Source organism: Oncorhynchus kisutch, linkage group LG10 (genome assembly GCF_002021735.2).
Source record: "Oncorhynchus kisutch isolate 150728-3 linkage group LG10, Okis_V2, whole genome shotgun sequence".
Lineage (NCBI taxonomy): Eukaryota > Metazoa > Chordata > Actinopteri > Salmoniformes > Salmonidae > Oncorhynchus > Oncorhynchus kisutch.
The window spans coordinates 18,777,004-18,801,973 of NC_034183.2; the positions used below are offsets into that span (position 1 = coordinate 18,777,004).

A 24,970-nucleotide genomic window follows, 5' to 3' on the forward strand; every position below is an offset into this window, starting at 1 on the left:
ACATATCTACCTCCATCACTCTAGTATCCCTGTCACCATACCCCTATACATATCTACCTCCATCACTCTAGTATCCCTGTCCCCTTACCCCTATACATATACCCCTATACTACCTCATCACTCTAGTATCCCTGTCACCTTACCCTTATACATATCTACCTCCATCACTCTAGTATCCCTGTAACCTTACCACTATACATATCTACCTCCATCACTCCAGTATCCCTGTCCCCTTACCCCTATACATATCTACCTCCATCACTCCAGTATCCCTGTCCCCTTACCCCTATACATATCTACCTCCATCACTCTAGTATCACTGTCCCCTTACCTCTATACATATCTACCTCCATCACTCTAGTATCCCTGTCACCTTACCCTTATACATATCTACCTCCATCACTCTAGTATCCCTGTCCCCTTACCCCTATACATATCTATCTCCATCACTCTAGTATCCCTGTCCCCTTACCCCTATACATATCTACCTCCATCACTCTAGTATCCCTGTCACCTTACCCCTATACATATCTACCTCCATCACTCTAGTATCCCTGTCACCTTACCCCTATACATATCTACCTCCATCACTCTAGTATCCCTGTCACCTTACCCCTATACATATCTACCTCCATCACTCTAGTATCCCTGTCACCTTACCCTTATACATATCTACCTCCATCACTCTAGTATCCCTGTCCCCTTACCCCTATACATATCTACCTCCATCACTCTAGTATCCCTGTCACCTTACCCCTATACATATACTGCTATACTACCCCTATACATATCTATCTCCATCACTCTAGTATCCCTGTCCCCTTACCCCTATACATATCTACCTCCATCACTCTAGTATCCCTGTCACCTTACCCCTATACATATCTACCTCCATCACTCTAGTATCCGTCCCCTTACCCCTATACATATACCCCTATACTACCTCCATCACTCTAGTATCCCTGTCACCTTACCCCTATACATATCTACCTCCATCACTCTAGTATCCCTGTCACCATACCCCTATACATATCTACCTCCATCACTCTAGTATCCCTGTCCCCTTACCCCTATACATATACCCCTATACTACCTCCATCACTCTAGTATCCCTGTCACCTTACCCCTATACATATCTACCTCCATCACTCTAGTATCCCTGTCACCTTACCCTTATACATATCTACCTCCATCACTCTAGTATCCCTGTCCCCTTACCCCTATACATATCTACCTCCATCACTCTAGTATCCCTGTCACCTTACCCCTATACATATACCGCTATACTACCCCTATACATATCTATCTCCATCACTCTAGTATCCCTGTCCCCTTACCCCTATACATATCTACCTCCATCACTCTAGTATCCCTGTCACCTTACCCCTATACATATCTACCTCCATCACTCTAGTATCCGTCCCCTTACCCCTATACATATACCCCTATACTACCTCCATCACTCTAGTATCCCTGTCACCTTACCCCTATACATATCTACCTCCATCACTCTAGTATCCCTGTCACCATACCCCTATACATATCTACCTCCATCACTCTAGTATCCCTGTCCCCTTACCCCTATACATATACCCCTATACTACCTCCATCACTCTAGTATCCCTGTCACCTTACCCTTATACATATCTACCTCCATCACTCTAGTATCCCTGTAACCTTACCCTTATACATATCTATCTCCATCACTCCAGTATCCCTGTCACCTTACCCCTATACATATCTACCTCCATCACTCTGGTATCCCTGTCACCTTACCCCTATACACATCTACCTCCATCACTCTAGTATCCCTGTCCCCTTACCTCTATACATATCTACCTCCATCACTCCAGTATCCCTGTCACCTTACCCCTATACATATCTACCTCCATCACTCCAGTGTCCCTGTCCCCTTACCCCTATACATATCTACCTCCATCACTCCAGTATCCCCGTCACCTTACCCTTATACATATCTACCTCCATCACTCCAGTATCCCTGTCACCTTACCTCTATACATATCTACCTCCATCACTCCAGTATCCCCGTCACCTTACCCCTATACATATCTATCTCCATCACTCTAGTATCCCTGTCCCCTTACCCCTATACATATCTACCTCCATCACTCCAGTATCCCCGTCACCTTACCCCTATACATATCTACCTCCATCACTCCAGTATCCATGCACATTTTAAATATGGTATTGGAACTGACTCTGTATTATAGTATGCTTACTTACTTACTTATTGCGTTCTTATATATTTCTTATTTCTAATGTGTTTTTCTTCTAGTATTACATTGTTATTGATTATTACATATGTTGGATTTTGAGTTTGCAAAAAAGGCATTTCACTGTACTTGTGCATGTGACATTCAAATGTGAAACTTGCTGGAATAGTGGAGGCAGCTCCTGGTGCTCTCTGGTTTTTGATGAAACAAAAACCTGTGGTTGAATTTATTCTGCCACTGTCTCTTCTTATTGTCTCGGCCTTTGGCACATACTGTCGCACGGCATATGAACTAACAGGTTATAGAGCAAACAACGCAATTATCACAACACATGGTTTTTTTCTGGCTTGGTTTCCCCAGTGATTTTACCCATGCACCACTACTGCGGAGGAGTGAATTCAAATGAAGTATCTGGGCCACATCTACAGAGAAATTAATTGAACACTATTTGTTACCGCCTCTTGTTACAGAGAATAGGAGAAGATAAAATAGAGGTGTGGAGAGACCGATTGACCATGAAGAGTAAACAGCAGATGAAAGATCCAGTGAAAATCAAAAGGAACATTTTCAACAAGGGGTAAGAAAAGAGACAAGCCTGCAGGATGACAGAGAGGAAGAGAGAAAGCAGTCTAATAAAAACAACTGAAGAAACAAAGAGAATAGGAGAGAGAGGGTTTAAAGCAGGGGTGGGGGACGTCCGGCATCCGGGCCGTATACGGCCTACGAGAACGATTGATCAGGTCCTCGAGCCAATTCAGAAATATCATTTTTTTATATAAAAAAAAGCTCTAGATGTCGTTTTTCCACAAAAATAAAATGAAAAATTCAGTTGCTCATCATCATCGAGCCCCTGTACATCAGAAACATGGCTACAGTAAAGACAAGAAAAGTACATGCAGAGTGTTGCGTTTTCCAAGACAAATGGACAAATTCATATTTTTTGGTCGGAGTGAAAGGCAAACCTGTACGCCTAATTTGTGGGGATGCACTTGCAGTAATGAAAAAGGCATATTTGGAGCGTCATTACAGCTGGAAACATGCTAAACTGAATGAGTTGCGAGGACAACTTGGTGTGGATGAAGTCATTGCTCTTCAGCAGTGTTTGGGTGCCCAACAAGCCGCCTTTACGGAAACTCGTTTGGATGGGGAAAATGTTATGCAATCAAGTTCTGTAGTGAGTGAGCTTATCGCAAAGAAACTAAAGCCTCATTCAGAAGGAGAATTTGTAAAAGAGTGTCTCCAAGCCACTGCAGAGTTGCTAGCACCAGACAAAGTTAAATTGTTCCAAAGTGTCAGTTTGTCTGGAAGAATCGTCACGGAGCGGATAAACTGACATCGCACAAGAGTTCGAAAAACATTGACGGACTCCGCAAAGATATTTTGAGTTTTTCTCTTTGGCATGTGATCAAACAACTGACATAACAAATACTGCCCAATTTGCAATTTTTGTGCGTGGGAATACCGCTGAGTTTTACACAAGGGAGGAATTGCTGTCTTTGGAAGCCATGCAGGGCACCACCAGAGGCGAGGACTTGTTTGAGATACTTGTCTCGGCCATGAGCAAATTTGAGTCACGGTTTGAAAAACTAAGTGGCCTTACTACAGATGGAGCGCCAGCCATGGTTGGCTCAAAAAAGGGGTTAACAGCATTAGTGAAAAAATAAATGAGTTGCCTCAGTCTTGATCCAAGTGATTTAATTGTATGCAACTGCATCATACATCTAGAAAGTCTATGTGCACAGTCCCTGAAGCCGAACAACGTAATGGCAACTGTAGTGTCGATCATCAATTTGATCAAAAGCAAAAGGCTGAACAACCACCAGTTTAAGGAGCTATTGATTGATCTTGAATCGGAGTATGGTGATGTGGTTTACCACTGTGAGGTACGATGGTTGAGCCGTGGAAACATGCTTTCACGGTTTTACGGACTGAAGGAGGAAGTAAAACAATTCATGGAGATGAAGGGGAAACCTGTCGCAGAACTGAGTGATGACAAGTGGTGTGATTTGGCCTTCATGGTGGACATAACCAAGTATCTGTCTGACTTGAAGCTTCACTGGCCGAACCAACTTCTCAGCGATCTGCTATCAAACGTGAAATTGTTCAAAGCGAAATTAAAGCTGTGGCAAGTCCAACTAGAAAGGGGTAACACAGTGCATTTTCCTACTCTGCAAGGACAAGAGCCTGATATTACGTTGGAATATGCTGGTGAATGTGGAAAGCTTGCGAACGCATTTTGTGAGCAGTATAAGGATGTGGAGATGAACATATTTGCAACCCCGTTTAACGTTGAACCAGCGGATGTGCAGGATGGCCTACAACACACAGTCATTGAGCTGCAAAGCAATGACGAGCTCAAAGCCAGGTACAACAACCTCCCTCTCCTTGAGTTCTACAAAATGTACGTTAGTGCTGAGTATTTTCCTGTTCTGAGAAGACATGCACTTAAATGTGCACCTGTGTTCGGGACGACCTACTGCTGTGAGAAGTTCTTTTCCAAACTGATTCTTGCAAAGATTCGATTTCCCGCTCAAGACTGACTGATACAAACCTGGAAAACAAGCTGCGAGTAGCGTCATCTTCACTGCCAGCTGACATCATACGTCAAAGATAAGCCGTTTCAGCCATCGCATTAGAGGTGAGTTTGAACAAGTAATCATAATAACAACAACAACATTTACAATACTAATATTTATTTAAATAGACATGGCACTTGTCTAAATACTCAAGGGCACAAGCAACATACAAGTCATATTTAAACTATACAACCAATGTCAGTGATTAAAGTCACATTAAAACATGAATAAAGCAGAAAATAGCACATTTTAATAATATGGCCCCCAAATTCATTTACAAGTATCCAAATGGCCCTTGATGGCAAAAAGGTTCCCCACCCCTGGTTTAAAGGAAGTTGAGGGATTATACAACTTGATAGAACCAGGGAAGGAGAGAGTGGAAGAAATGGATTTGTCTAAATTGAAGCGCGGCAGAGAGTGCAGACGTGTGTGACTGGATGGGTATTTGACAGGTGATCTCTCCTGTCTCTCTGGTGTAAATCTCAGCTCGAGAGAAATCCTACCCCACTGTGCAGTGGCCATACTAAAGTCTGCCTAATGCTCCATGGAGAGGTAACACTGAGCCGTGGTAAATAACAGAGGTTCTGAGTTCTCCCAGATGAAAGCTTAGGAGGACTCAGCTGCTCTCTCTCTCTCTCTCTCTCTCCCTCTCTCTCTCTCTCTCTCTCAGTATGTGATTCCTACCCTAGCACCTTGGTCCTGCCTCCCAACAGGAACAGGAATAGTACTATGTGACATGTATCAACCCTGCATTTTAATCTGCAACATACAGTAGATCATATATTATAGAGTATGTTTTCTTATAGAAAATGCCAGCAAAAGGCCAACAATTGAGTCTCAAATAACAATGGTGACAGTCTGTAGCATATCTAGCGTTATGATAATCAACTAAATGCTATGCTCACAGCAGTAAAACGAAAACTGTCTATTGAAATCACACTAAACCAGTCTAAGCATGTCATTTCACTGACCCTGGATTGGGGCAGCTGCTAACAGAGATCCCATATTCCCTTCATAGCCTCCCACAGGCTTGGCTAGGCAGCATGCCATGGTCCACTCTGTACAATGAGATCTCTGGGTAATTGGGTGCTGCACATCAAATGCAGATCTCTTCTGACATCACATAGGAACTCACTGGGGCAGGGATAAAACAGTATGCTGTATAAAAGCACACAGGCAGTTAGTGTCAACAAACAGCCCAGCCAAGCACACAAACAAACAAACAGCAAACTCCCTGCCATCACACAGATAATAGGTCCCTTAGACAATGTTTATCCCGACTCATCCACCAATCAGCCTTCACCACATTTGGAAGAAAGGTAGCTCTTCATCCGAAGCACGAGAGATCAACTGATCTGAGATGAGAGCGAGAAAAAGAGCGAGCGAGAGAGGGGGGTATTGGAGAGGATGACGGGATAGGTTCTGACAGTTTACTGCCATACAACCGACCAATCTATGAATCTGTGATGGTTGTGTATTTCTAAGAAAGCTGAATAATTCATTTCAACCAATGACATGCTGGAGTGGAGAGAGGCACTTGTGCATGATAAATTCATAGCATATCCCAGTGGTCCAAAGGCACTCTGTCCTCTTAACCTTAAGAGTGTGGCAACCCAGTACACACAGACGAGAGTACACCTGTCAAACAGAGAGAACAGTGAACGCCATCCAAGAAAAAAACATACACAACGCATACCCAACGTGCCTCAGCCCTGTTTGAAAAGGCTCACACATACACATACACACACACACACACACACACACACACACACACACACACACACACTCACTCACTCCAGAACCAAAGTATTCTCCTCACTCTACTCTATAAGCAGCCAGTGAAGTCAAATTCTCTCATGTGTGTTGGCAAACATAAATATGCAGTGCGTGCACTGTTGGTGCCGAACATTATTTTAGATTACATTTTTTTAAATGAATGATCTTGTCACACCTGTCCTTGTGCTGTCTCCACCCCCCTCCAGGTGTTGCCCATCTTCCCCATTATCCCCTGTGTATTTATACCTGTGTTTTCTGTCTGTCTGTGCCAGTTCGTCTTGTTTGCCAAGTCAACCAATGTTTTTCTCGTAGCGCCTGTTTTTTCCCAGTCTCTCTTTTTCTCGTCATTCCTGGTTCTGACCCTTGCCTGTCCTAAATGTGAGCCCGCCTGCATGACCACTCTGCCTACCCCTGACCTCGAGCCTGCATGCCGCCCCGCTATGAACTCCTGCCTGTTCCCGACCCGCCTTTTGCCTACCCTTGGATTCTAATAAATATCAGAGCTCAAACCATCTGCCTCCTGTATCTGCATCTGGGTCTCACCTTGTGTCGTTATAGTACGAACTGGCCATGACTGATCAAGCAGACTTGGACCAGCTCCCTCACGCTGTCTCCCTGCAGGGAGCTACCATTAAGAGACAGGAGAAGCTACTTCCGAACCTGATGGAGGGGTTCCGATCTCTGGCGGAACATCACGACCAGGGGTTCAAGGCATTAACAGAGCAATTTCGTGAATTAACTCGCAAGCAGCATGCCACATCTGAGACCTCCCATCCACTCAGTAACTTCCCTACTAGTGGTGGGATTGTTCAGCCTACCCCGGCTCCCCGAGGACCCCTTTTACCTCCTTCGTAGCGATATGCTGGCTTCGAATCGATCGAAGATAGCTTATCTACTTACGCTAAAGTTCAGAAGGGCACTCTCCTGGGTGACGGCTGTTTGGGAGCAACAATCCACCGTTTGCCATAACCTGAAAGATTTCATTGTTGAGGTGAGGAAGATATTCGATTCACCGGTGCCCGGGAGAGAGGCGGCTCGAAAACTACTGAAGGTACATCAGAAATCCCGTAGTGTGACATACTACGCGGTAGAGTTTCGCACATTGGTCGCCAAGAGTGCCTGGAATCCGGAGGCTCTGTTTGATACCTTCCTTCATGGACTGTCGGAGGAAATAAAAGATGAGCTCGCAGCGCAGGAGTTACCATTGAACCTCGATTCCCTCATCGCCCTTACGATTAGGATTGATGGGGGTCTACGAGAACGCCGGAGTGAGTGGAGGTTGAGTCTCGGGAACATTCGTTCATCCGCTGCTGCTTGCTCACCTCTGAAGGAATCCGGAGGTCCCCGAAGTGTGCACTTCTGAGAAGAACCGAAGCCACCCGAGTTCCCTCGAGAATCATTGAGACTGTGCAACTGGGCAGAGCTGGATTATCGCCTGTTTTCGGATGAGAGTTTTATGGACGCTACCCTAGTTTCTGAGTTAACCCCACTCAACTCCTCTCTGTTCCCATGGACGCTAGGGCACTGGACGGCCGCTAGGGCACTGGATGGCCGCTCTATTGGAAGAGTTACACACAGCACTGTTCTTGTTAATCTGCGGGATTTAGGAAATCACAGTGAGGCTATACAGCTTCTCCTCATTGATTTCCCCCATGTTCCTGTTGTTTGGGGATTTTTCTTGGCTCTAAAACCACAACCCCGTCACTGACTGGACCACGAGTTCAACCCTGGGTTGGAGTCCGTTCTGTCATTCCCATTGTCTCAAAGCGGCGTAGCCTTCCCCGAGACGTCCTCTTCAGTGCTTAAGTAAAGCCTCGGATTTCTCTGCCATTCCCACAGAGTACCATAACCTCCTGGAGGTCTTCAGCAGGGCTCGGGGCAACTTCTCTTTCCCCGCATCGTCCCTACGATTGTGCCATCGACCTTCTCCCAGGCACCACACCACTTCATGGTCGGCTATATTCCCTATCCGGCCCGGAGACCAAGGTCATGGAGGAGTACATTGAGGAATCTCTGGCTGCTGGAGGCTTCCGTCCATCTGCAACTCCTGCCGGCGCAGGTTTTTCTTTGTGGAAAAGAAGGACAAGACCCTGCGTCCGTGCGTTGACTACCGGGGTCTTAATGACATAACGATCAAGGATTGTTACCCCAAACCACTCCTCTCCTCGGCTTTCGAACCTCTCCAGGGAGCTACCATCTTCTCCAAGCTGGACCTTCGGAATGACTAGCACCTGGTTCAGATACGTGAAGAAGATGAGTGGAAGACAGCCTTCAACACTGCCAGTGGACATTACGAGTACCTGGTCATGCCGTTTGGACTCACCAACGCCCACTGTGTCTTCCAGGCCCTGATAAACTATGTGCTCCGGGACATGTTAAATCGTTTCGTGTTCGTCTACCTCAACTACATCCTGGTGTTTTCCCTTCTGCCCAAGAACACATTCTCCATGTTCGACAAGTCCTTCAGCGCCTCCTGGAGAACCAGTTATTTGTGAAAGCGGAGAAGTGCGAGTTCCACCGTTCTACACTCTCCTTTCTGGGATAATGTTTTAAAATGAAATATAACCTTAATTTTGCTGAAGAGTACAGTCGTGGCTAAAAGTTTTGAGAATGATACAAGTATTAATTTCCACAAAGTTTGCTGCTTCAGTGTCTTTAGATATTTTTTGTCAGATGTTACTATGGAACACTGAAGAATAATTACAAGCATTTCATAAGTGTCAAAGGCTTTTATTGACAATTACATGAAGTTGATGCAAAGAGTCAATATTTCCAGTGTTGACCCTTCTTTTCCAAGACCTCTGCAATCCGCCCTGGCATGCTGTCAATTAACTTCTGGCCCACATCCTGACTAATGGCAGTCCATTCTTGCATAATCAATGCTTGGAGTTTGTCAGAATTTGTGGGGTTTTGTTTGTCCACCCGTCTCTTGAGGATTGACCACAAGTTCTCAATGGGATTAAGGTCTGGGGAGTTTCCAGGCCATGGATCCAAAATATTGATGTTTTGTTCCCCGAGCCACTTAGTTATCACTTTTGCCTTATGGCAAGGTGCTCCATCATGCTGAAAAAGGCATTGTTTGTCACCAAACTCTTCCTGGATGGTTGGGAGAAGTTGCTCTTGGAGGATGTGTTGGTACCATTCTTTATTCATGGCTGTGTTCAAAGGCAAAATTGTGAGTGAGCCCACTCCCTTGGCTGGGAAGCAACCCCACACATGAATGGTCTCAGGATGCTTTACTGTTGGCATGACACAGGACTGATGGTAGCGCTCACCTTGTCTTCTCCGGACAAGCTTCTTTTCCGGATGCCAAACAATCAGAAAGGGGATTCATCAGAGAAAATGACTTTACCCCAGTCTTCAGCAGTCCGATCCCTGTACCTTTTGCAGAATATCAGTCTGTCCCTGAAGTTTTTCCTGGAGAGAAGCAGCATTTTTACTGCCCTTCTTGACACCAGGCCATCCTCCAAAGGTCCTTGCATCACTATTTGTGCAGATGCACTTACACCTGCCTGCTGCCATTCCTGAGCAAGCTCTGTACTGGTGGTGCCCCGATCCCGCAGCAGAGTCAACTTTAGGAGACGGTCCTGGCGCTTGCTGGACTTCCTTGGGCGCCCTGAAGCCTTCTTCACAGCATTTGAACCGCTCTCCTTGAAGTTCTTGATGATCCGATAAATGATTGATTTAGGTGCAATCTTACTGGCAGCAATATCCTTGCCTGTTTTTCGAACTCAATCAGCATAACAGAGTGATCTCCAGCCTTGTCCTCGTCAACACTCACACCTGTGTTAACGAGAGAATCATTGACATGATGTCAGCTGGTCCTTTTGTGGCAGGGCTGAAATGCAGTGGAAATGTTTTTGGGGGATTCAGTTCATTTGCGTGGCAAAGAGGGACTTTGCAATTAATTACAATTCATCTGATCACTCTTCATAACATTCTGGAGTATATGCAAATTGCCATCATACAAACTGAGGCAGAAGACTTTGTGAAAATGTATATTTGGGTCATTCTCAAAACTTTTGGCCACGACTGTAGCTGCTTAGCAGCAGCTAATGGGGATCCATAATAAATACAAATAAAAAAAGCCTAGGAAATGAAAAGGCCTAGGTACAGTATTTCTGATCAAACAGCTCCACTCTCTCCACTCACTCTCTCTGAGCTAAATTCATGTTCCCTGAGGATGAGGCAGCCTGTTTAGAAGGTTCTCACCATCCAACTGTCATCAAAATGCTTAGAAGGTTCTCACCATCCAAATGTCACCAAAATGTACAGACAGACACAAAGGACCACATTTGATTTCTTCGTTCAAAACATCCAGAAAGAATTGGAATTGGAGAATGGAATAGGTCCCTTCCCCCTGCTCGTAGGCAGCCTTATAAAATGACACAGATACAGATAGAGTAGTAAAAAACATGACCCTAAAAATACACTCCAACTCTTGGGACACTTAGGGAGACGAGGAGGCTGCCTTCCATCTCTCCTTCTGCCTTCCGCCCCACACATATACATTAACCCGGCATAATGAAGGAAATAATTAGGTTCAGTTCCCATCATTAGCTGTCCTCACTACCACACTCTGCCATAGCACTTATATAAAAGATAAATGTACCCGACATCCTGCTGCTATATAGCTGTGCCTGCTCTGCTCTCCTGCTGCTGTTGTATCTGCTGCCTCCTCCGGAGACGATTTGACGAACTGACTCATTATTATTTAACACAGAGGAAAGATGGCATGCTTCTGAACTGATACCATGATCTCCTGCTTTAGATGATAGATAGGAGTCATGCATTGGACAGAGAGGCTGATTGAGGAGAATGCTGGTGGATGGCTGAGCTCCAGCACAATCTGACTGATCATCCATCTTCACCTTTCATCATCACACTCACTCAGCTCCCCTGCTGAAGGTTGCCGGTCCCAAGCTCAGTCAGCTCAGTCTAATACCCTGTAAACTATTAACTAACGTGCGCGAAATGCTTCATAAGAAAAGCGATTAATCAGACCAGCAATCGGTTTAAGTCTGGTCACACCAGACAAAAGGGTTCTATTATAACTTCTCGCCAGGGTCGGGGCTGTGTGTGGGAACATTTAAGCAATAAAATAGCTATTTTGGACAAACACAAATCTATCAAATTAAGGCCACCTGCAGCTGACAAGTGGTGGGCAGACCATGGGTAGGGTAATCAGATACCCTGTGCCCTCACATCAATCAGATTATGGCACAATGGTACAATCAGCTTGTGGCTTGTTTGATGACTAGACCATTCATTTTGTAATTAAAGAGGGGGCCCAAGCAACAGGCCCACTGAGAGACAAAGAGGAACCTGAGCCATTGTCCCCCAGAGGCCACAGTAAACAGGTGTTCTAATACAGGAATGCCAGAGGGGCTATGGCCTACGATGAGTGATACAGCTACTGTAGCATGGAGCCTGTATAACTCACCCTGCTGCCCCATAACCCACTCATGTACATCCATACTGGAGAGAGATCTGTTTTATGGCCAGCAAGTCACACTATTTCAAGTCGAGCTGCCAGGCAAAGAAAATACATCAAATGAAATGAACTCACAGCCCCTGACCACCTCCTCCGGCTCTCCACTGCCCACTAGGTGATTTACCGGCTCTGTGGCCACGCTCAGTTACACTTACAGGTTCGTGTTTTTAACTGTCAGCCTCTCACCCTTCCATGCCTCTATCTTCTGCCATTTTGTAAACCTTCTGAAAACAACAGGATTAGGTCTTTGTTTTTAAAGGCTGTGTTTGGGTAAGGAACAAAGTTTATGGTTGACCAATAATTGACATCGCTGAAATGTGATGAGAAACCAACCATTAACAAATTACTTATCAGCGCTTAACAGAGTCCAGGCTGTAGCAGATTAATTACATTGACCATGGAACAGAAATAGCCTATAGATATGATAACCAGCTACAGTGAACCAGCTAAAGCATACAAACCGCTACAAATCAGTCCTAGCTCTCTCTTTTAGCCCTCTTGTAAAGACATGACTAGTTCATTCCACTCTCTTTCATGCCAAGACCAGAAAGACATCAAAACGCTGCCCCCAAGGAATACAAATCCCTGTCTCACTCTCTCCTCTGTTCTGACCTGCTATTGTAGTATCTGCGTTGGCAGATGCTCTGGGTGCTACAAAGGGGTCACAGGCAAACTCATTAGCTCAGATGCCAAATGAACCGGCCATGTTGTTACAAGGGTTCCGCTCAAAGCAGGAACAGAGGAAATGCATTACGGTTGGAGGAGGTGGAATGACCGGTGGATAGATTTGGTATGATGATGGGATTGTGGTGGTGGGACAAAACTGAAGAATATTGCCTGCGAACACAAGCAGGGCTCCTTCTGTAATCTCCTTTATTGGCTTTAGTCACCAGCTGGTGGACATCCAAAGACATCACAGTACAATACCGAATCAAGTTACATAATGGTGCTAATTCCAATCAGTACATCTCCATTGTATGTATTACACCTTCATAACAAGGCAATGTAGTAAATGACAATCTGACACGTAAAACTGTAACAGAGGTTGACAATATTGGGCTCCCGAGTGGCGCAGGGGTCTAAGGCACTGCATCTCAGTGCTAGAGGTGTCACTACAGACCCTGGTTCGATTCCATCACAACCGGCCGTGATTGGGAGTCCCATAGGGTGGCACACGATTGGCCCAGCGTCGTCTGTGTTAAGGTTTGGCCGGGGTAGGCCGTCATTGTAAATAAGAATTTGTTCTTAACTGACTTGCCTAGTTAAATAAAGGTTAAATAAAAATGCTGAAAGGAGCCTATCTGTTCAACGACCTCTATGAGCTGTGAACCAGGTTTGCTGTTCTTAAGGTATGATTGATGTTGCCGACTCACAGTGCTGCAGTTGGTTCAGGACAGGTCATTCTGAATATTCATTACGCAGCTGAAGAGGTGAGAGAGTGGGAAGTCAACTAAAGCGGAATGCCCATATTTCAAGAGCGAACTGGATGTTTTCACTATTGCCACTTACATGCTACTAGTAGCCCTCAGGCGTTTGACAGCACACAGGGGCAGTGTTCTGCTGTCCTCCACCACTTTTCCACTCCCCCATTCTCTTCTGCCCACTGTGACAGTAGTGGTGCTCTAAGTTTGCTTACAGGGGATACATGGCTGTTTTACTGGCCTCAAAGCCATGCTGGGAAACAATGAGGCTCGGCTCTGCCAGTGCTGAGGAGATGTAATGTCACATTTGAGCACAGTGGACAGCTTTATATGCAACAGCAGGAGATGGCAGAGATCCGTAGGCGTAATGGATACATTGCACTCGGAGGCACCATGGGTGCCATAACAATTCATTAGGCCATTTCATTATGGATGGGCAGGGTTATCCTGTGGCTATGTGCTGTTAAACGCAATTGACTGAGGGTTGTAAGTGCAATTGCTACCGGTGCTCTCCTGTCTCTGATTAACCAATATCCCATCCAATATCCCATAACAGACAAAGTATCATCTTGTCTCATTGCATCTTATCTCATCTATCACATAAAAATCCATCAGGAAAACCAATAAAAACTGGCATCAGAAATAAGTCCAGGCATACAGGCAGGCAGATTGGATAGGAGAACTAGACTGTTTCACCAGCAGCTATTGTTCCTGTTGTCTGACTGTCTGTCTGAATGTCTGTCTGACTGACTGCATGTCTGTTTGACTGCATGTCTTTCTGAATGTCTGTTTGATTAACTGTCTGTCTGTCTGTCTGTCTGTCTGTCTGTCTGTCTGTCTGTCTGTCTGTCTGTCTGTCTGTCTGTCTGTCTGTCTGTCTGTCTGTCTGTCTGTCTGACTGACTGACTGCATGTCTGGCTGTCTGACTGCATGTCTGCATGTCTGACTGCATGTCTGTCTGTCTGACTGCATGTCTGTCTGTCTGACTGCATGTCTGTCTGTCTGACTGCATGTCTGTCTGTCTGTCTGACTGCATGTCTGTCTGTCTGACTGCATGTCTGTCTGTCTGTCTGACTGCATGTCTGTCTGTCTGTCTGACTGCATGACTGCATGTCTGTCTGTCTGTCTGTCTGTCTGACTGCATGTCTGTCTGTCTGTCTGACTGCATGTCTGTCTGTCTGACTAGGGCGGCTGGAAGCCCTAGAGCTCCAGAATCAGTCATTCAGTCAGTCCCACTAAGCCAGTCAGTCTGACAGTGGCAGGACAGGGAGTCAGTCCAACAACACATCCCCCTCACAGTGAGACGCCTGCGGGGTCGATCCTGGGTGCAGCCTCCTCTCTGTCCTGGTAATCAAGCTCTAATTGTGTGAGGATGAGCAAAGACACGGGCAGAACGTGGTGGTACAGAGGAAGCAAATACAGAAGACACGTTTTAGGGACAGAGAGAAAATACCCACCCAAAGTGATAACAACATCAGATGTCTGTCTAGCTCCTTGGAAAACAATCTGTTATGACTGCACAAACCCACTTTGACCTGAGGCTGATGGAGAAACAACACACAGAGCCTCTGGAAGTGATAACAGAAGGGTTGGGAATGGGATGACAGTGATGTGATAGGAAACCGCACAAAAATCCACAAGGCAGGGAGACAAAAGAGGATGATTATACAGTATCCATTCACTTATCTAATATGTGGTGTTACATCCTAATGAATTAATGCTATTACACCTTCAGTTGATTACAGGTGGATGTCAGTGACAGGGAGTCCTGTCCCAAGTGCTATGGGGATCCCATGTGTTCAATGTCTGTGCTGGGTGCATGCCTGTGTGAATGTGTGGCTTTTGCATAGTAGAAGTTGTCTTACCCAGATCTTGACCGGTGGTCCATCCACGTTCGCAAGCCTGGTCCTCACTCGGCGTGTGTGTGTTGCCTGTGCGTCTCTGGTTCTGCGGTCCGTCTGTCCAAAGAGTGTGCGTGTGTTGGACTGTGATGTTGCTCCACCAGCTTCCTATGATAATACTCACTGAGCCTCCAGCTTTTGACAGCAGCAACTGAGCCTGACTGCAATTGCTTCGCTCCCCCTCTCGCTCCCCCTCGCTCCCGCTATCTATAGTGCATCAACCTCTTCCCTCTACCTCTGCAGATGAAAAGGCAACTGAAGTCTCTTTCCCCCTCTCTCTCTCTTCTTTGTGTTCCAGAGTCAGCTCCTAGTTCCCATTGGGCACAGGGCTTTGTGTCTCTGCCACTGTGACAGCCTGAGCTGGTGATGGTGTGCTCTTTCACTACAGGGGCATGTGAGTGTATGTGTGTGCGCATGTGTGTGTGAGGGAGAGAGACAGCCCTGCTGCTGTTCAGTGGAGCACATCTGTGCTGTTGCTGCCTCTCCACTACTCCGGCTGTTCAGCTTCACAACTCACTCTGCTAGCCAACTAACGGCTTAGGGATCATCTCAAAAGTCTGGAAAACAGGAAAAACATAGACAAAAGGTTTAGCTCATCCACAAAGGGCCAGATGGTAATGGAATGATGGAAGATAGAGATGTTCAATACATTGCATTCGAGATTGCTTGAACGTGGAAATATACTTTTTTCTTGATATTATTAATATATTTCTAAACTTCTGCTGACCAGACAGTAAAAAAGCACATTTACTTTCTCCCTCTGCATAACCCCAGACAAGCAACATAGGAGTTACATTTTATCCTCCCTGGGAGCTAAGAAGCTGAGAATGAGGAGATAACTTTACCTCCAGGCTGTTCAAACCGATATTTTATACTTCAGCCATGGTGTTAAATAACAGAGTAAATCGGAGTCCAAGGCATTGCAAGAGTGTCATATTCAGGTGAACGCATAGACTGTACCTTATTTCACCCTTAAATGCCTTATTCCACCCATTATTGTCCCTTTATTGTCCCTAAGAGACAACACTTCAGGTGCACTGATGCAGAATCTCTATGCAAAGCTAAGAAAATGTGAACACAGTTCTAATTATGTAAGGAATCACCCAGTAATGATCATATGGAAGGGGTGATCATTATTTCTCTGTTTCTGTACTAGCACGATTCCTACTCATTGGCAGACAACGTCATTCCAAAAATGTATGTTCATAATCATATTACAGCCTACATGATAGCTCTGCTGTTTTGTCTGAGGGTTTACATTGATCTCTTAAAGCAGGGGTTGGCAACAGGCGCGTGAGGGAGTTATTTTTTTCGACAAATAATTTCTGTATAGACCTAGCTTTGTGCACAGGAGCATTGTCATGCTGAAACGGGAAAGGGCCTTCCCCAGACTGTTGCCACAAAGTTGGAAGCACAGAATCTTCTAGAATGTCATTTTATGCTCTGGCGTCAAGATTTCCCATCACTGGAACTAATGGGCCTAGCTCGAACCATGAAAAACAGCCCCAGGCCATTATTCCTCATCCACCAAACTTTACAGTTGGCACTATGCATTGGGGCATGTAGCGTTCTCCTGGCATCTGCCAAACCCAGATTGATCCGTCAGACTGCCAGATGGTGAAACGTGATTCATCACTCCAGAGAATGTGTTTCCACTGCTCCAGAGTCCAATGGCGGCAAGCTTTACACCACTCCAGCCGATGCTTGGCATTGTGCATGGTAATCTTAGGCTTGTGTGCGGCTGCTCGGCCATGGACCCCCATTTCATGAAGCTCCCGATGAACAGTTCTTGTGCTGACATTGCTTCCAGAGGCAGTTTGGAACTCGTAGTGAGTGTTGTAACCGAAGACAGACGATTTTTAGGCATTTCGTGCTTCAGCACAATGACAGTGCCCCGTTGAAAGTCACTGAGCTATTCAGTACGGGCCATTCTACTGCCAATGTTTGTCTATGGAGATTGCATTACTGTGTGCTCAATTGTATACACCTGTCAGCAACAGGTGTGGCTGAAATGGCCGAATCCACTAATTTGAAAGGGTGTCCACATACAAGTGTATGTAAACAATCCTTCCTCCAAAGGACTATTCTATGGATTACATTTAGTGAGAAGAAAATCATGGAATTTTTATGTCTGGGTTTCGTGAGGAAACACTCTAGTCTTCTGTTGAAGCTCTGGTCTCTGAAGCCCTGCTAGGGATTTCTCCACCCCATGTATTTCCCCAGGCAAGAGGCAGGCATAGGTTGCACGATCTTGGAGTAAAGTGTTCTCAGGGATGTTGGAGTCAAGTATACTCATGGATGTTGGAGTCCAATGTTCTCAGGGATGTTGGAGTCAAGTGTTCTCAGGGATGTTGGAGTCAAGTATACTCATGGATGTTTGAGTCAAGTGTTCTCAGGGATGTTGGAGTCAAGTGTTCTCAGGGATGTTGGAGTCAAGTGTACTCATGGATGTTGGAGTCAAATGTTCTCAGGGATGTTGGAGTCAAGTGTACTCATGGATGTTGGAGTCAAGTGTACTCATGGATGTTGGAGTCAAGTGTTCTCTGAGTCAATGTCTTGCATGTGATGCTGAGCTATTGTGATATTGAGAAGCATACGTATGTTGGTGCAAAGTCAACCATCACATTTCACCTTGAGTGAAAGTTTCTAATCAATGCAGTCAACAAGCCCATACAGATGCTCTCGATATGTTCAATCCAACACGCTCATTTTTGAAGTAAGTAATAGTCTATCTACTGGCTCTGGGCAACTTTAAGTACACTCACAAACATCCTCGTACACCAAAAGACTGAGAGAAGGAAGAGAGAAGGGAAAGAAGAGAGAGAAAGAAGTTTAATAGACTGAGAAAACTGATAAATGGACCGGATTGCAACTATGTGCCCTTGCAATCACAGATGAGTGCAGCTTTTATAGTGAGGGGCACTGGAATTTGTATGTGCATACGTGCGTGAGCATACATGCACGAGTTTGTCTGTGTGGCTCAGCCACAACAGTGTGACTGCTGTTATCAACTGCATGTCTGCCCTAGGGAGGAAGCTGCTGTGCTGGGGGGTAAACAGCTTTTGCAGCCTCACTGCTCCTTCACTGCAGCTGTGAAAGGGGCCGAGTAATCCTGCTGCTCGTTCACGCCCTGCGGACCAGGCCGATCTGGGGTGGCACACAGCAACACAGTAACACACACTCCCAGGACTGGGAGGTTGGTATGCTGACCTCAACTAGGGTGCTGTATGATTTGTGTGACTGGCCAAACACTATCAAAACACATAAGGAGCATGCTCACTACAGATATCAGTAGGAAGGTCGTTGTGAGGGCAGAGAAACGCATCTCTGATCAAATCCCGATTACTGAGACAAGGCTTTGGATGTTAGGAGCAGAAAGGTGCAGCATCTGACACCTGTGGAGTGGAGCTGGGTTATTGCAAGTGTCACTGCCTCTGGCACCTGAAACATATTCCCAAACTGAACAAATGTGTGCCTTGGTGCAGAGTCATGGTGATTAGCGTACCGGTGAGTGTGTGTCTGCGTGCGTGACACGGTGGTGGTTTATGCGAGAGAGGTGGTGACTCACACTGGCCTGAGCTGACGCTGGAGACCCTGTGGCCTGTGAGGAGGGAGGGGAGAGAAGGAGCGAGGGGAAGGAGGGAGGGGGAGGAGGGAGGGGAGGAAGAAAGGCGGGTGTGGAGTGTGTGTACCCTGTAGCCTCCAGAGACTAGGAGAGAGAGATGGTAGATGAGGGAGAGTGAGTAAAAATGGGATGAGTGAAAGAATGAAATGGAAAACGGGGTAGGAGGTGGAGTGAAAGCTGGATGACGAGGGAGAGATAAAGAGGGGTCTGTAGGGAGAGTGTGTAGGCTGTGCATCCTGCAACATCCACAGAGACTGCCAGCTTGCAGAGAGAAGGGAAGGGAAGTCTGTGGGCCCTGGAGACAGCCAGCGCTAGCTGCACCCGTTGGCCTACACGCTGAAGGAGGGTGCTCGGTGGGCGGGGGGCAATGTTTACTAAATACAGATCCCCACTGGGAGACTGCCTCTCTGTGTGAATGTGATTACACTACACACACCATTTACCAGCAGCAAAGCCTTATCATTACTGAATAATTACTTCTGCAACAAGAGCACAGGGAGGATGAATGGCTGCAGGTTATACTGTCTACTTACACTGAGTAGACAAAACATTAGGAACAACTTCCTAATATTCAGTTGCACCCCCTTTTGCCCTCAGAACAACAAAAACTCGTCGGAGCATGGACTCTACAAGGTGTCGAAAGCATTCCACAGGGATGTTGGCCCATGTTGACTCCAATGCTTCCCATAGTTGTGTCAAGTTGTCTGGATGTCCTTTTTATACACACAGGAAACTGTTGAGCGTTGCAAAACCCAGCAGTGTTGCAGTTCTTGACACAAACCAGTGCACCTGGCACCTACTACCATACCCAGTTCAAAGGCACTTAAATATTTAGTCTTGTCCATTCACCCTCTGAATGGCACACATAATGTACACAATTCATGTTTCAAGGCTTAAAAACATCAATAAGGGATCATAGCTTTCACCTGGATTCAACTGGTCGGTCTATGTCATGGAAAGAGCATTCGTTCTTAATGTTGTGTATACACATTGTATATGGCTAAGAATGTGAGAGTATGGTGACTCCACCAGCAGGTCTCAAACCCAGGCCACCAGCACCAACGTTGAACACCCTAACCATTGTCCAAATAAGGGATATCTTTAGGGCATGTGCTTATTGGGCAAGTATAGTTAGGCCCTGTCCAGAATAAACCTTAACCCCGTCTCCCTAGGCACTTATGTAGCTGAAACAACTTGATTGGTGTACACAATAGAGTGAATGCACTTTGAAGTAAATCTCAGCTCTGTTAAAAGTACACTCAAGAAAAGCTATTTTATTTATTATAGTGATTCAGGATTTCATTAAAACATGTTAATATAGGGCCTCCCGGGTGGCGCAGTGGTTGAGGGCCACCAGAGACTCTGGGTTCGCGCCCAGGCTCTGTCGTAACCGGCCGCGACCGGAAGGTCCGTGGGGTGACGCACAATTGGCCTAGCGTCGTCCGGGTTAGGGAGGGCTTGGCCGGGAGGGATATCCTTGTCTCATCGCGCACCAGCGACTCCTGTGGCGGGCTGGGCGCAGTGCGAGCTAACCAAGGTGCACGGTGTTTCCTCCGACACATTGGTGCGGCTGGCTTCCGGGTTGGATGCGCGCTGTGTTAAGAAGCAGTGCGGCTTGGTTGGGTTGTGTATTGGAGGACGCATGACTTTCAACCTTCGTCTCTCCCGAGCCCGTACGGGAGTTGTAGCGACTAAACAATTGGATACCACGAAATTGGGGAGAAAACGGGGTAAAAATGTAAAAAGAAAACACAAAAAAAACATGTTAATATGCCCCACCAACATTAGACAACTGTACAGAAAGCCCTTAAATCGCAAAAAAAACATGTTAATATGCCCCACCAACATTAGACAACTGTACAGAAAGCCCTTAAATCGCAAAAAAAACATGTTAATATGCCCCACCAACATTAGACAACTGTACAGAAAGCCCTTAAAACACAAAAAAAACATGTTAATATGCCCCACCAACATTAGACAACTGTACAGAAAGCCCTTAAAACACAAAAAAAACATGTTAATATGCCCCACCAACATTAGACAACTGTACAGAAAGCCCTTAAATCGCAAAAAAAAGTACTGTAAATCAAGTCAAATTATGAAAATAGTCAGATTAACCGATACCTTACAATGACATGGTGGCGTAGCGGGAAGACCGGGGTACCATGACCCAAGATGTTGAGAAACCCAGGTGAGGACATGATTAATAATCACCTACTTCAAATATGTAACTTGAAAACACTGTATGTTAAAAGCACCTGTGTGTAAGTATCCCTAACCTTACCAACAGACAGAGCTACAAATTGATCAGTGGTTCAGAGCCTTGATTGGCTTGGCAACCGTAACAAGGAGTGATGTCTAATTCATTTTTTTCGGGGAGAATGTTTCTTTGGGACCATCAGGTGGCGCCCTAACAAATGATACACAGAAATGTTCCTGCAATGTTCCCATGAAACGTGTCTAGAATTAATAAATTAACAACAACAACAAAAAATCCACAGGCCAGATTATAATTGCTGTAATGAGAAATACTCACTAACAGGGATGTAAACAAATTTGTGCACAAAAATTAAAAACTTTTAAAATTTAAAAATTTAAGCAATTTAAAACTTCTGGGATCTTTCATTTCAGCTCACGAAACATGGGACCAACATGTTACATGTTGCGTTTACATTTTTGTTCAGTGTATGTTATGACCCCTATGCGGTTAGTTGGGCCAACAGGATTGAGGGTATGAAATGTAATTCTGTATTATCTTCTCAAACTAAGGCAATTTTATATGTTATTAACTTCATAACACAATAAGGTATGAAACAATTGGAATGGTAATGACATCCCTATGGGCTCACCTTGGGGGAGGGGGGGTCAAAGGTCATACATGTATGCATTTTGGGGTATGATGAGTCAGAATGGACAGTATTGGTATGGTACCATATTACCACATGGCACCCTATATGATAACTTCACCAAATTACTTTTTGCTTTATAGAGTCAAAGATTTTGCATGGCCATACCTGAATAAATAACTGGGTTAATAAAGCCAATAATGAGGACAACCGAAAACGATGGATCAAGCATGTCAGTTATATATATTTAACAAAATATGACCAGATATGCCACCAAGATGTTTTGTTTTGGAACTGTTTCAAATACATTACATTAAAACACTTGAAACATTTTTGGAGAAGCATTCACTGATGTCCATGAATTAAAATGATATACAATATGATTCTATAATGTAATGTTATTATGTTAACATCAACAAATCAAAACAGAAAAATGGCCACATGCTTCGTTAAAAACAGGTGTAGACTAACAGTGAAATGCTTACTTACGGGCACTTCTCAACCACGCAGAGAGAAAAAGAACTAGAAAAATGACTACACAAGTAATAAATACATAATGAGCAACGATAACATGGCTATATACACGGAGTACCAGAACTGAGTCCATGTGCAGGGGTAGGAGGTAATTGAGGTTGATATGTACAGTGTCGTGAAAAAGTATTTGCCCCCTTTCTGATTCTCTATTTTTGCATATTTTTGATACTGAATGGTTTCAGATCTTCAACCAAAATGTAATACTAGATACAGGGAACCTGAGTTTACAAATAACAACAACAAAAAATGGACGCATATTTTATTTATTTAATTAACAAAGTTATGCATCACCCAAATTGCCCGTGTAAAAAAGTAATTACCCCCTTCCACTCAATAACTGGATGTGTCACCTTTAGACGCAATGACTGCAACCAGATGCTTCCTGTAGTTGTTCATCAGTTTCTCACATCACTGCAGAGGAATTGTGGCCCACTCTTGGATGCAGAACTGCTTTAACTCAGTGACATTTGTGGGTTTTCAAGCATGAACTGCTCATTTCAAGTCCTGCCACAACATCACAATTAAGATTAGGTCTGACCTTTGACTAGACCATTCCAAAACTTCAAGTGTGTAACGTTTTAACCATTTTCATGTTGACTTGATTGTGTGTTTTGCATCATTGTCTTGCTGCATGACCCAGCTGCGCTTCAGCTCACAGATAAATGGCCTGACATTCTCCTGTAGAATCCTCTGATACAGAGCAGAATTCATGGTTCCTTCTATTAAGGCAAGTTGTCCAGGTACTGAGGCAGCAAAGAATCCCCAAACCATCACACTACCAACATCATAAAACTGTGAAGGACCTCGGCGTTACTCTGGACCCTGATCTCTCTTTTGACGAACATATCAAGACTGTTTCAAGGACAGCTTTTTTCCATCTATGTAACATTGCAAAAATCAGAAGCTTTCTGTCCAAAGATGATGCAGAAAAATGTATCCATGCTTTTGCCACTTCTAGGTTAGACTACTGCAATGCTGTATTTTCCGGCTACCCAGATAAAGCACTAAATAAACTTCACTTAGTGCTAAACACGGCTGCTAGAATCTTGACTAGAAGCAAAAAATTTGATCATATTACTCCAGTGCTAGCCCTGTTTGGCCCTGTCCGGGGGTATCTTTGGACAGGGCCACAGTGTCTCCCGACCCCTCCTGTCTCAGCCTCCAGTATTTATGCTGCAGTAGTTTATGTGTTGGCGGGCTAGGGTCAGTCTGATATATCTGGAGTATTTCTCCTGTCTTATCCGGTGTCCTGTGTGAATTTAAGTATTTTCTCTCTAATTATTTATTTCTCTCTCTCGGAGGACCTGAGCCCTAGGACCATGCCTCAGGACTACCTGGCTGTCCCCAGTCCACCTGGCCGTGCTGCTGCTCCAGTTTCAACTGTTCTGCCTGCGGCTATGGAACCCTGACCTGTTCACCGGATGTACTACCTGTTCCAGACCTGCTGTTTTCAACTCTCTAGAGACAGCAGGAGCGGTAGAGATACTCTGAATGATCGGCTATGAAAAGCCAACTGACATTTACTCCTGAGTGGCTGACCTGTTGCACCCTCGACAACCACTGTGATTATTATTATTTGACCCTGCTGGTCATCTATGAATATTTGAACATCTTGGCCATGTTCTGTTATAATCTCCACCCGGCACAGCCAGAAGAGGACTGGCCACCCCTCATAGCCTGGTTCCTCTCTAGGTTTCTTCCTAGGTTCTGGCCTTTCTAGGGAGTTTTTCTTATCCACCGTGCTTCTACACCTGCATTGCTTGCTGTTTGGGGTTTTAGGCTGGGTTTATGTACAGCACTTTGAGATATCAACTGATGTAAGAAGGGCTTTGTAAATACATTTGATTTTGATGACGACCGTTGGTCGTTGACCATTGGTATGAGGTTCTCACTGTGGAATGCAGTGTTTGGTTTTCATCAGAAATAATGGGACCCATTTCATCCAAGTTGACGTGTGTCAAGTTGACTGAATGTCCTTTGGGTGGTGGACCATTCTTGATAAACACAGGAAACATTTGAGTGTGAAAAACCCAGCAGCATTGCCGTTCTTGACACCGTCAAATCAGTGTGCCTGGCATCTACTACCATACCCCGTTCAAAGGCACTTAAATCTTTTGTTTTGCCCATTCACTCTTTCAATGGCACAAGTACACTGTCTCAATGCTGAAAAATCCTTCTTTCACCTGTCTACTCCCCTTCATTTACACTGATTGAAGTGGATTTAACAAGTGACATCAATAAGGGAACATATATTTCACCTGGTCAGTCTGTCATGGAGAGAGCAGAAGATTTAAATGTCTTAAAATCTGTAATTTATTGTGGAGTAAACACACACACACAGAGAGAGAGAGAGAGAGAGAGAGAGAGAGAGAGAGAGAGAGAGAGAGAGAGAGAGAGAGAGAGAGAGAGAGAGAGAGAGAGAGAGAGAGAGCTGGGAATTTCCTGCTTTAGTATTTCGATATGGATATCCTCACGACAGACAGATACATAATTGAAACAAAATAATACATTAGACATGACTGCAGCTATACGTTCACACGACAGTATGAAACATCTATCCCCT

At 45.0% G+C, this 24,970-nt stretch overlaps 1 protein-coding gene across 1 annotated transcript in view; it reads right to left on the reverse strand.

Moving 5' to 3' along the window:
* LOC109898768 (leucine-rich repeat and immunoglobulin-like domain-containing nogo receptor-interacting protein 3) overlaps nt 1-15,874 on the reverse strand; it is a 51,239-nt gene extending 35,365 nt beyond the window's left edge. Inside the window, exon 1 of the mRNA XM_031833250.1 lies at nt 15,367-15,874. The gene's annotated coding sequence lies outside the window, so the exon portion shown is untranslated. The remainder of the gene's footprint in view (nt 1-15,366) is intronic.
* Between the last annotated feature and the right edge of the window lie 9,096 nt (nt 15,875-24,970).